A 12791-nucleotide genomic window follows, 5' to 3' on the forward strand; every position below is an offset into this window, starting at 1 on the left:
GACCTGACCTGACCTGACCTGGCCTGACCTATCCTCATAACTCCATCATTTTCTATTTCTTTCTCAATTTTGCTACACTGTTTTCTTCTATTATTTCGTAAATACTTCAGTTTTTTATTTCAACCATTTTTTTTTATTTTTGCTCAACCTGACTTAACGTGGAACTAACTTAATCTCCTTTATTATACTTAACCTAATCCAGCCTAGCTTAATCTTTTTATTAAAGTCTAATATCGCCTAGTTAAACCAAACTTAACATCATGTTACTAAGCTTAACTTAAGTATATCTAACGTAAATTCCATTCTCTACCTATCCTAACTTAGCCTAATACAACCTAACTTTTATACCCCACCTAACCTAACCAAACCCAATCTCTCTGTTATTCTATCTAACCTAAACTAACAAAGTCTTTCTACGTTAACCTTCTTGTTATTCCATCTTCTGTTTTCTCTACTTATATTATTGTTTCACCATTTTATTCAAATGCATTTTTCATTCTTCACTATTCTTACATCTCTTTCCCCTCAGATGAGAAGAAGATGAAACATTTTATCTTTCCTCACCTGCTTCCCACGTCTTCTTTTACCAGTATTCCTGCCCCACACTCCCGTCTCCCACACTCCCGTCTCCCACATTCCCCTCCCACTTACACACTCCTACCCCCCCCCACACACACTTATCCCTAAATTCCTTATCCATCATTTTCTTTTCTATTACTCTCCTTTACGTCACTCCCTTTTCCATCACTCTTCTTTCCATCACTCTCCTCTCCATCACTTCCCTCTCCATCACTCTCCTCTCCATCACTTCCCTCTCCATCACTCTCCTCTCCATCACTCCCCTCTCTATCGTTCCCCTCTCTATCATTCCCCTCTCCATCACTCTCTTCTCCATCACTCCCCTCTCCATCACTCTCTTCTCCATCACTCCCCTCTTCATCACTCTCCTTTCCATCACTCCCCTCTCCATCACTCCCTTCTCCATCATTCCCCTCTTCATCACTCCCCTCTCCATCACTCCCTTCTCCATCATTCCCCACTTCATCACTCCTCCATCACTCCCCTCTCCATCACTCCCTTCTCCATCATTCCCCACTTCATCACTCCTCCATCACTCCCCTCGTCATCATTCCCCACTTCATCACTCCTCCATCACTCCCCTCTCCATCACTCCCTTCTCCATCATTCCCCACTTCATCACTCCTCCATCACTCCCCTCGTCATCATTCCCCACTTCATCACTCCTCCATCACTCCCCTCGTCATCATTCCCCACTTCATCACTCCTCCATCACTCCCCTCGTCATCATTCCCCTCTTCATCACACTCTTCACTCAGCTTCAGTATGGCCACGAAATTCTTCCTTCACACCTGGCTAACTAGAGTCAATATATCTCCTGAAAAAATCTAAGTATTTGAAAGGACTAAATCAAATCTCAAAATAAAATGATTGTTTGAACTCTACCGATGATATCTCAATTTCGGTGCAGGTAGTGGATAGGGGAGGGGTGGGTAGTAGATGGTAGGGGTTGGTGGAAATTGGTGGAGGGTAGGGGTGAGTGGATGTTAATGGATAACAGAGGAGGTGATTGGGGGGACTGTGGTAGTAGTGAATGAAAATTAGAAAAGGGGGTTGGAGTAAGGAAAAAGGTGGATGAGACTTGTGTATAGAGGGAAGGATTAGAAAGGTAGTGAGGAATCAGGGACGAGGGGGGAGAAGTGTCTTGTAAGACACGAGAGAGAGAGGAAGAGAGAGAGAGAGAGAGAGAGAGAGAGAGAGAGAGAGAGAGAGAGAGAGAGAGAGAGAGAGAGAGAGAGAGAGAGAGAGAGAGAGAGAGAGAGAGAGAGAGAGAGAGAGAGAGAGAGAGAGAGTGCGTGTGGAAGAGGCTATGACATGATAGAAGTGGTGCGGGGTCCTTGGTTACCTGGTCTGAAATAAGAGAAGAATAGCAATGTTTGTTGAGCCACACAACTGTAAGGCAAGACGGAGCTCGTGTAGTCCTGATGGAGCTTAATTGGACGTTGCGTTGCTGAAGAACCTCCGGCTTCTACCCTTTGTGCTTGTGAGGCGTGAAGACCGACAAGGAGCTGGTGCTTGTGGCAGCCCGTGGATGAACTGGTTGTGGGTGGATAAATAGATACGAGATGTGTCTAGTGGCAGGTGGGTGTTTTAACCGGTTGTGGAAGAACAGTCTAGCAGCAGCAGCTGGTGGATTAACTGATTTTGGGAGGTGGAATCTAGCAACAGACTGTTGATGAAAGAGTTGTTAACGGAGAGTTTTGTAGAAACTAGTGGAGTAAGAATGTTTTCATGTTAATTTTCAGGTTGGTTGATATCAAATAATTCATTTTGAGTAAATACCTTCTCACAGTGGCTTTCGAATGCAAGAAAGAACTAACGAATTAACCAAAGCATTTGCTCTCTAAGAAGGCAATTATATCTAAGCAATCTTCTAGGATCCTCAGAACAATAACAGGCAAAGAATCTCAACAGAATTTTATGTATTTTTAATCGCACTAACAAGCAAAAATGAAAAGCCACAAATCTGGCTCATCCAGTAAGACCAGCAGACTCCTACATGTCAATACAGCCCAGCTTCGGATGGCTAAATAAAATATTAGTGGAAGTTTTGGGCTACGCACTGGTTAAGCTATAACCACCCTTCAATGGGAGTGTTCTGACACTAGACAGAGGGGTCTCTATTCAAGAAAATGAGAGCTTTCCTCCAGTCTTCAGATCAAATCTGGTTACCCTCATTCCCCAGGAGGGGTATGACTCGTGAGTTCAAGGCTTCCCTAGGAATAATCGTAATAAATGTTCCATGAAACTTCAGTCAGTTTTAGTTCACAAGGGTTGAAAATTTGAAGCCGATTGGGTAAGTCCTTCTGAAGTATAAACGAATGTCTTGGAGGAAGTGTGTAGACGGCAAGAACACTGTGACCAACACTTTACCATAACTCGTACGAAAATACAATATTTAACTCGTGAAAACATAAAAATGCTATAAATTGCGAGTTCTCAATATTTCTCCGTTTTCTTGTAGTAATTCTATTATATTTGAAATTCTCAGCAATCCTTAAAAAACAGTTTTTAATCTTTTAAGAAATTCCAATTTCACTTAATCGTCTTCTATAAAATGGCAAATTCGTACCTACACAGTCGAGATTCAATATAAAAAAACTACCCATTACGAAACACGAGTGCAGAAATTTGCACAGCTCATTGAAATCCAAGCTTCCTTAAAAAAAAAAAGCCCGCCGGCACAAAGTTTGAACTCTATCAGAAAAGGCGTTATCCAGTAATTGATCTGAATCCAATAATTCCACCTGCACAGGTCCATAATGACATGAATTTTTCCTTAGTTACAGTACAGCGTTCAAAATTTGAAATCTATCAGACTTCAAATTTTATGTTATGACTGAAACAAGAAAAATTGGATGAAGAAAAGGCAAGAAAAATGAAAAAAAAAGACAAAACTTCAAGGCATTACTAAAATGTCACACTTCGCGGATAATAATAATAATAATAATAATAATAATAATAATAATAATAATAATAATAATAATAATAATAATAATAATAATAATAATAACAGAATTATAACCAAATATAAAGTTTATCCACAGATTCCAAGAATTAAGTGTCATTTATATCAAACGTACATGAAATGTTTAAATACTTCATCTAGAATTACACAGCAAAAAATTAAGTATGCCAACATAGGTTACTGTAAAGACCCCATTAATACTATGCAAATAGGACGTTGAGAGCCTGTCTTTGAACTTAAGTGCCTCTGTAATCTTACCACTGCCTCCCACAGGTTGGGTATGGAGAGCATTATAAAGCTACTAAATTAATTGTCAAAATAATGTTTTTCCTTTTTTTTCTATTGGTTCGTGACCCGAGATCATATTATTCACTTTGTCATAGTCACCAGTTATTGACTGTATCAACACAGCACATCAAAAGTGACTTTTAAGACAGATTTTTTCCAGTAACTCCAGAGTCACAAAGTTATTAAGTGAATTTCTTTTATTGTGTACATCTGAGTTAGTCATCCACCCTAAAACCCTTTTGGTGACATGCAGATATTGAAAAATGCTTAGTATTACAAATTTGGGAAATTTTGAAATTTAAATGCATTATCGACTTTACACAAATTTTGTTTGATTTTACATGGTCAACTTTAACCAACATTTTCTCAATAACCAAGAGGCTTTTTGTAATTATTCAAAACCTTCCAGAAAATTTGTGCCATATATATTATATTCTTTTACTTCGAAGATCATTAATTAGTGATTTGTCACTTTATAACTAAATTTATCAAATATAAGGGTCATTTATTGAAAAGTTTCACAGTAATACTTTTATTCCTCCTTACTGCATGTAAGAATATGGGAAACACATACAATTTAACATGTGTAGCATCAATATTTAACATTAGAGTGCAAAACTGTAAATGTTAGTATCTCAATGTTCATGAAATGTTCATTTACCAAATTACACAGTGAAGACATTCCTGATGTATTCATCCCAGCTGTACTGACACCAAATACAGAGCATACATTTATTTTTCTCTGTTTCATTAGAAAAAAAAATCTTGGGATTTTGAACTTTATGTACTTGATGGGGCAATACGTGCTGCAGTAGACCAAAAAGTGACTATAACTTACTCAGAAAAATAATAATATGAACATTCTATTAAATCTGAAGGTAAAAGCTCAGTGAAATACAATATCATTGTTTATATTGACTTTCGGATCACCTCCATGACCATTTTCCAGCCGAGGCAAGGGACACCATAGACTATGCCAGTAGACTCAAACAATCACATAGCATACAGAAGTTTAACATATTTAAATACTGTATCAAGTAACGAGATTGCTGTTTAGGAAAGGTTATCATGTTTTAATATAACTCCTTGTATGGACAGTACAATGAAATTGCTGCCTGAAAGATTTTACCCTTTAGGATTGTCCCAACATCTGCTTTGGCCCTTCGGCTATATTCATGTGCCTTGGTCTCTCTGTCTCTCTCTCTGCCTCCCGCTCTCTCTCTTTTTTTTTTTTTTTTTTTTTTTACACTCCCTAGCTCTATATTACTCCTAACTTTATTGGCAAGCTACTGTTACCTACATCAGCTCATTTGAAAGCATTTTTATTGTTATGAGACATACAAGTACGGGACAGGATGAAGTTGGAGCCATCTGTGGGCCAGCATTTTCATTTGATCAACTGACTTTATCTCTCTCTCTCTCTCTCTCTCGTTACCCGCATTATACGAGGTCCTGGAGGAGTTATTGCCACTACTACTCGTAATACACATAATGAACGTCAAAAACAGCAACACTAAATTTAATTGCAAAAGCACTTTTTCACGCAGTAGAAAACACAAGATGAACATGAGCTACCTACCTGGAGGGGTCTACCTGGAGCTCTCTTAAAATGCAAAATAAATATATCAGTATCACATGTCGAAATAAGATTAATCGTACAATTGAGCAGTTTTCTGAATTTAAAGCAAAATAGGAACTCTTGACACAAAACTTGCCGCCCCTTCTCTGAATAATAATTATCTAATATTCTCCAAGCGTTGTTTGATCCCTGCGGAGTTAGAGCCTCCCCATGACTAATGAATGAATGAAAGCCGTTTTGAACGACAATACCTAAAATAACTGTGACACTCTGGAAAGAAAAAATAATTTAGATCCCTAAACTACACATATTGCTTCTTCGTGTGAAAGACTTTGTTACGTGCAAAAACTACAGCACTATTCAAGTAATACGGATGCACAAGATGAATGCTGTATGTATAAGATATCAGCGTTGCTTCAAGGGGAAGACGTCATCATTGGTGGTGGTTGTACCATCCCAGGTAGAGAGTGCACAGGCACCAACACCTGTGAGTGCCAACAGCCAAGATTACATACATAATGTAATCTGTCCCTTGCCATCTTGTTAGCAAGGGAAGATGCTGCTGCGAAGAGGTGGCGACGCCAGCAGCAGTACCTCCGTCACCATCAAAAGCATTGCCACTATTACTTGTACCACCACTTCCACTATTGCTGCTACTACCACCAGTACCTTCCGTCACCGTCACAAGCATTGCTGCTTCCACCTATTCCGCCACTACCACCTGTATCGTCACTACTACCCTTGTCACCCTCACAAGTATTGCTAATACCTTCTCTACCACAACCATCAGCAGCAGCAGACAGTATCCCCGTCACAGCCACCGCTATTATCACCTCTGCCATAACCACCAGATGGGGTACCTGCATCATGATCATCATTACCACTTGTGCCACAACCATCACTTCTGCCATCACAACCACAAATAACTACTACCGCAACTAACAGCAGCAATTTCATCACATCCACCACCACTACTGCAGCAACCACTACACTCACCACTACTGCCACTGCCATCACGATCACCACTGCCATTATATTATCACTGATTCGTCACCAACATTAATAACAACTAAATAATAAAAATAATTACTTTGACTAAGCTATGACAGTAATAATACAAACCAACGTTAATAAGTCATATTAGCGACGATTCGACAAATTAACCGATATATTACAGGCAAATTGTGTATTTACTACTACTATTTCTACTACTGATGCTACTATCTCTCTCTCTCTCTCTCTCTCTCTCTCTCTCTCTCTCTCTCTCTCTCTCTCTCTCTCTCTAGTGGTTCCTTTTAACTCTCAATAATTAAAATGGGTTTAGTGCTGTGAATATATCACTGTTACTACTATTACTACTGATACCACTATTTCAACTGATACTAATATTCCAACTAGTACTACTTACTGCTACTACCACTATTGCTATTATTACTATAGCTTTTTGTACTATTGTTACTTATACGACTACGACTACTTCAGTTTTTGCTACTACAACTACTAATATTACTACTGTTATTTCTACTACTGTTACTATTATTATTACTACTACTGCTACTACTACTAGTACTACTTCTACTATTACTATTGCTGCTACTACCACTACTGATGTTACTACTGCAACAACTACTGCTACTACAATTACAAAATTAGCACTAACATTTTCTATAACCAAACAAGAACTTTAATTTATCATCACCGCTAACAAAAAGCGTCACCAAATTAATTAACAGCACCAAATACGTTATATACCTGTTGTAGGTTCTGGAAATACTTTATATACCTGTTGCTAGTTCCAGAAATCTTCCCCTACCCCTCGAGTCCCAGCCTCAGACCAGACGTAATAAACTGGAATAAGAATTACCAAGCAACACACGTGAAAGCAAATTGGAAGTTTTTTGAGGACACTCTTAGTGATTTTAATGTGTACCTGCACGCCAGCACAGTGTGTAAGTTTCTTTAGGTACAGTTGCACATAGGTATACTTATCAGGGCACATATAAAATAAACAATAACTTTAAAACACTTGAAATTTTAGAAAGTTTCCAGACCTAATGGAGAGATGTGTAGCTCACAGAGAATGTAAACAAACTTGGAGGCGCGCGGTGACCGTATTAGAGAGTCAGGTGGGAAGAACCGTATAGCGAGTTTTGGTCATAATTTGAAATGTCCGTATCAGCGGAATGCCGTAAGACATAATGCCGTAAAGTGGGACTCTGTTGTATCATGAAAACTACAAGTCCAAGAAGGATATGTTCATGAATTAGAAAGCAAATAGCTGTATTCTTTTCGGATTGCAAAACGTTGAAGAGGCTTCCACTTCCTTTGTACACCCGTACGACAACACGGCAGTTTTGATACATTATTTTCATGGAAAAGTGTTAAACCCGTAAGCGCCATACATTGCCTGGGAAATGGGATGTGTGCAGGTTCATTTAAACTAAGGTGCACTCAGATTCCTTGGATGAAGAGACTTCTGAATCAACTCGCCTCCATGTAGATTTGTCCAAGGTGACACCGTCTACGACTGCTTCACCTCACCTGTCTGCAGTATATAAGCCACTTCTTCGTATATATGTTGTATTCTTATCAAGATTGATGGACTGATTACACGACTCCAGGTGAAGACTGATTACCTCAAATTCCTTCTGATCTTCACCATTCTTCTTTGTATTGGCGAAACGTTTCCACAGTAAATATAGTGCCTATGTTAGTGTTGCACATGTGTCTAATTTATCCAACTCACCACTCATTGGGCACGGCTGTAGTACCTCCCTAGTTGGCTGCTGAACATACTCGACTCACCTGATTATCGAGACGAGCGCAGGTAAAGAGGCAATCTGCGATGACAATTTACATGATAATGGAGCCTGCAGACACCCGGTCCACATTTCCGGCGAAACACGACTGTTTTACCCAGCTCGACTTAGTAATTTCTAATGTGCGAATATTATCTTCGTGTTTCTTTTTCGCTCTCTCCAAATGAAGTTGCGCACTTCTGGCACTTGCGAAAGTTTCCCAGTTGTCTCTATTTGCTTATTATTATTATTATTATTATTATTATTATTATTATTATTATTATTATTATTATTATTATTATTATCATTATTATTATAATAATAATAATAGTAATAATAATTATTATTATTATTATTATTATTATTTTTATTATTGTGCAAGTCGGTTAGCTGTTTGAACATTTCAAAGTTATGGATTACAATTTGTAATTAAAATATTAACATATTTTCGAAATTATTGGCTAAAGATCAGGATGAAAATTACGTAAAATGAATAACCCTTTCTCTATCTTCCCCTTCAAGTGGAAGGAAAGGACTGAGGGAGAGGGGAAGCCTTGACGCCGGTGAAGGTCTTCGTGATCCAAAAAATTCTATCCTCCGTTTAGGCCAAACCAGACTTGCGCGCCCCCACGAATATAATAAAAATTTACCCCTCCTCCACCGCAACAATAAAAGTCTAGCTTACATTTTTTTCTTAATGAAATTAGTGAAAGAGAAGAGTTTCGTAATTCATGTTTGCTTCTTCTCTTAGAGTTGAAGGCGGAGCGTTGATAATCCTGGGGCCACATACTGCTTATCATGGGCGCACTGAGTCGATATTAATAATAGGTTTGTAGACTATGAAACCAAACCATACCCCCTGCCGGGATTGAACACGCGGTCATAGAGTCTCAAAACTCCAGCCCGTCGCGTTAGCCACTGGACCAGCTAGCCACAGTAAGATTCATCCAACTAGGTATATTTCTACACCATAGGAAGGTTAGCACAGGCACCACTGTGACCACAAATGCAAGTTTTTACAGACGAATCTCCAGCTAGCGTGGTCGTGACGAACTCTAGCTCAAGTCCCTTCACTGCCGTCAACATGACTCAAGAAATCGTAATGACACGATTGCAAACAAACCATAACCCCGGCCGGGATTGCAATCGTGTCATTACGATTTCTTGAGTCATGTTGACGGCAGTGAAGGGACTTGAGCTAGAGTTCGTCACGGCCACGCTAGCTGGAGATTCGTCTGTAAAAACTTGCATTTGTGGTCACAGTGGTGCCTGTGCTAACCTTCCTATGGTGTAGAAATATACCTAGTTGGATGAATCTTATTGTGGCTAGCTGGTCTAGTGGCTAACGCGACGGGCTGGAGTTTTGAGACTCTATGACCGCGTGTTCAATCCCGGCCGGGGGTATGGTTTATTTGCAATCGTGTCATTACGATTTCTTGAGTCATGTAGACTATGAAGTTTCCAGGATAATTAAAGTTTATAAGCAGACTGAGGCGAGATTATCCTAGATAGAACGCAGGGTTGTATTCACAACACCTTCCCTCAGACGGTAGGTAGTCTATGATCTGGCCCTTCTTTTTTATTTTTCTTTTTTTTTTTGTCTCTTTCTGATAAGTAGCTCCCTTGGTGTAGTGTTATTCCCTTGTTTTTACTAACTCTCTCTGTCTCTCTCTCTCTCACTCTCTCTCTTCCTCTCTCTCTCTCAAACACCGGAACCCGCTGAAATATAAGCGTGAAATACAAGAAGAATCAATCTACATACTCAACTCGAAAGTCTTCATGTGTATATTGACACAAATTGCAGTTACGTGAAGCATTGTTTCGACAAGCTTTTTCATCCCCATAGAGAAAGGAGATTACATAGGCTCAATAACTTTTATGAATTTCATTGAAAGATACAAAATCAGTTGACAAATGGACACTAGCAAAAACCTGACCGATCCCTGAAAAAAAAAATGAGTAACAGAGAAAACCCATCAAATTACTGGATGGTTTTGCAACGCATTGATGCTGAACGTCAATTTCCTAATGTGGCGGCCATCTTTAATTTCTTAACACTTCCTACACGTTTTTATGAAGCTAATATCTTTCAGTTAGGTAACAACATGTGGGTGGTAATGTATAACAACATGTGGGTAACAACATGTGGGTAACAACATGTGGGTAGTAACACGTGGGTAACAACATGTGAATAGTAATGTGTGTGTGTAACAACTTGTGGATAATATGTGGGTAACAAAATATGGGTAACATGTGGGTAGTAATAGTGCGTAATATCTTGTGGGTAATATGTGGGTAACATCATGTGGGAAATAACATGTGGGTAGCACTATGTGGGTAACAAGTAGATAACAAGAGCTGGATAACATGTTGGTAATATGTGGGTAGCAATAAGTGTGTAATAATGTGTGTGTAACATATGCATAATATGTGGGTAGCACCATGTGGGTAGCACGTGGATAACAAGAAGTGGATAACATGTCGGTAATAATATGTGGGGAGCATTAAGTGTGTAATAATGTGTGTATAACATATGGGTAATAACATGTGGGAAACGACACGTAGGTAATAACATGTGAGTAACAACATGTGGGTAATAACATGGGTAACACCATATGCGTAACAACATGTGGGTAGTAATATGTGTGTAACAACATGTGGGTAATAAAATATGGTTAACAACATGTAATTATATGTGGGTAACAATATGAAGGTAACATGTGAGTAACAAATGAATAACAACAGGTGGGTAACATGCGAGTAACAGGTGGGTAACAACATGTGGGTAACAACATGTGGGTAACAACATGTGGGTAACAAGATACTAAGTTCAGAATAAGTTACAATATAATGGGTAAAACAAATCACGACTAACGATTCCTACATGAAATCCTAGACAACGTTTCGCTCCGCCCATGACGGGCCAAAACGTGACTTCACGTTTTCCCTCCTAATTGTGGGTTAGCTTTGACGCTCAAATAACGAACAAATTAGTTTTAGCTTAAAAAGAAAAACTTGTAAGGTGACAGAGGCGACAAAGCAAAACCTTCATATAGACGTTTCGCTCAAGTGTGAGCTTTATCGAGCTTTGATAAAGCTCACTCCTGAGTAAAATCTAACGATCCCGTCCATTTGCAGATATAATGCAAATAGACGGGAAGACAACATTTATCTAGAGTTACAAAAAAAAAGTCTTTGATGAGAGTACCTCACAACAGACTAATCCGGAAATTACACAATTTGCCCCGATTGTATTTTATCTATATTAATGACCAGTCAGAAAGATTAAGGAATTATGTAAATATCACTGTAGAGACAAAGTTTCAAACAAACAAACAAAAAAAAGAAAATCTGTGATTGCCAGTAACTACAATGGGATTTGGATAGATTAAGAATATGTAGCAAGTAATGGCGGAATTTAATGTAGACAAATGTGATGTGTTGCTGGTTTAATGAGCTAAAGGACTACGATACGAGGGTCATTAATTAAAACAATATGTAGCCTATAAATTACCAGTCAAGAACACTTTAATGACTAAAACTGGGATTAAGGATAATTCTCGACCAATATAGGCAGAGAACTCTAATTGTATACAACTTTGCTCTGTAAAAGCCGTGGTTCATCACATGATGAAGGATGTATCAAGAAACATTTGACCTGTTTCCTGACAAATCGTGTCCTAACTCTGTGATAAAGATGAACGTAAACACACAGGCCACGAAGATTTTAGATAAGATAAAATCTTTACAAATGTCTTGTAAATATGAGCAATGAAGACTTAAAAAAAAGAAGTTGAGAAAAAGAGATGATATGATAACCACACATGAACTACACTGCCGAAATACCTTCTGCTCGTTCCTTTAAGTAAAATACACCAGCTCTGAAAGTCGCAGAAAAAGAGGCACGCACTATTTCTTTAAAGCCGAGGTGTTGTCGAGTAGAAGAAGCTTCAAGAGGAGGCTAAATGAGAAAAACTATTTCAAAATATAATAATAATTATGACAAATTGAACATAAAGGAAAATAGGACACCACGAGGTTTGCTCTAGTCTTGTTACTGGAAATAAAAACTGATGCAATAGACACACACAAATACACACAAAAAAGGCCAAGATCTGCAACTCTGCCTCTTTTGGCTTGATGGAATCAACCACAGATGGTGCATGGTGCACGACGATCAAGCCAGGTTTGGCTGAGATACCGTGTAGTAAAAAAAGCAAATTGAACTAAATGGAGAAAAATTTATACAACTAATTCACATATCTAAATAAAAATACTAAGTGCGATTTTTTGTCTGAAAGTGTTTTTTTCGTTTTTCTTTATAGCAACTGCAAAACAAACACTGAACTCGGGTGAAATGCAATAGCACTGGGAGCTTTAATGGTTACTAGACCATGTGATACTGTAAAGTTTGGCAGCTTTGAATCTTGTAAAGTTCCGTAGCATTAGGGATTGCGAAGTTCTGTTGGAATGTGAATTTTTTTGAGGCTTCATAAAAGTGTAGTCTTGAAAGGTTCCATAGCTGTGACATCTTGCAAGATTATACGCCAGAGTGATTTTGCAAGATTCCATGGTAGAG

This window comes from Cherax quadricarinatus, chromosome 16, assembly GCF_038502225.1.
Source record: "Cherax quadricarinatus isolate ZL_2023a chromosome 16, ASM3850222v1, whole genome shotgun sequence".
Taxonomy (NCBI): domain Eukaryota; kingdom Metazoa; phylum Arthropoda; class Malacostraca; order Decapoda; family Parastacidae; genus Cherax; species Cherax quadricarinatus.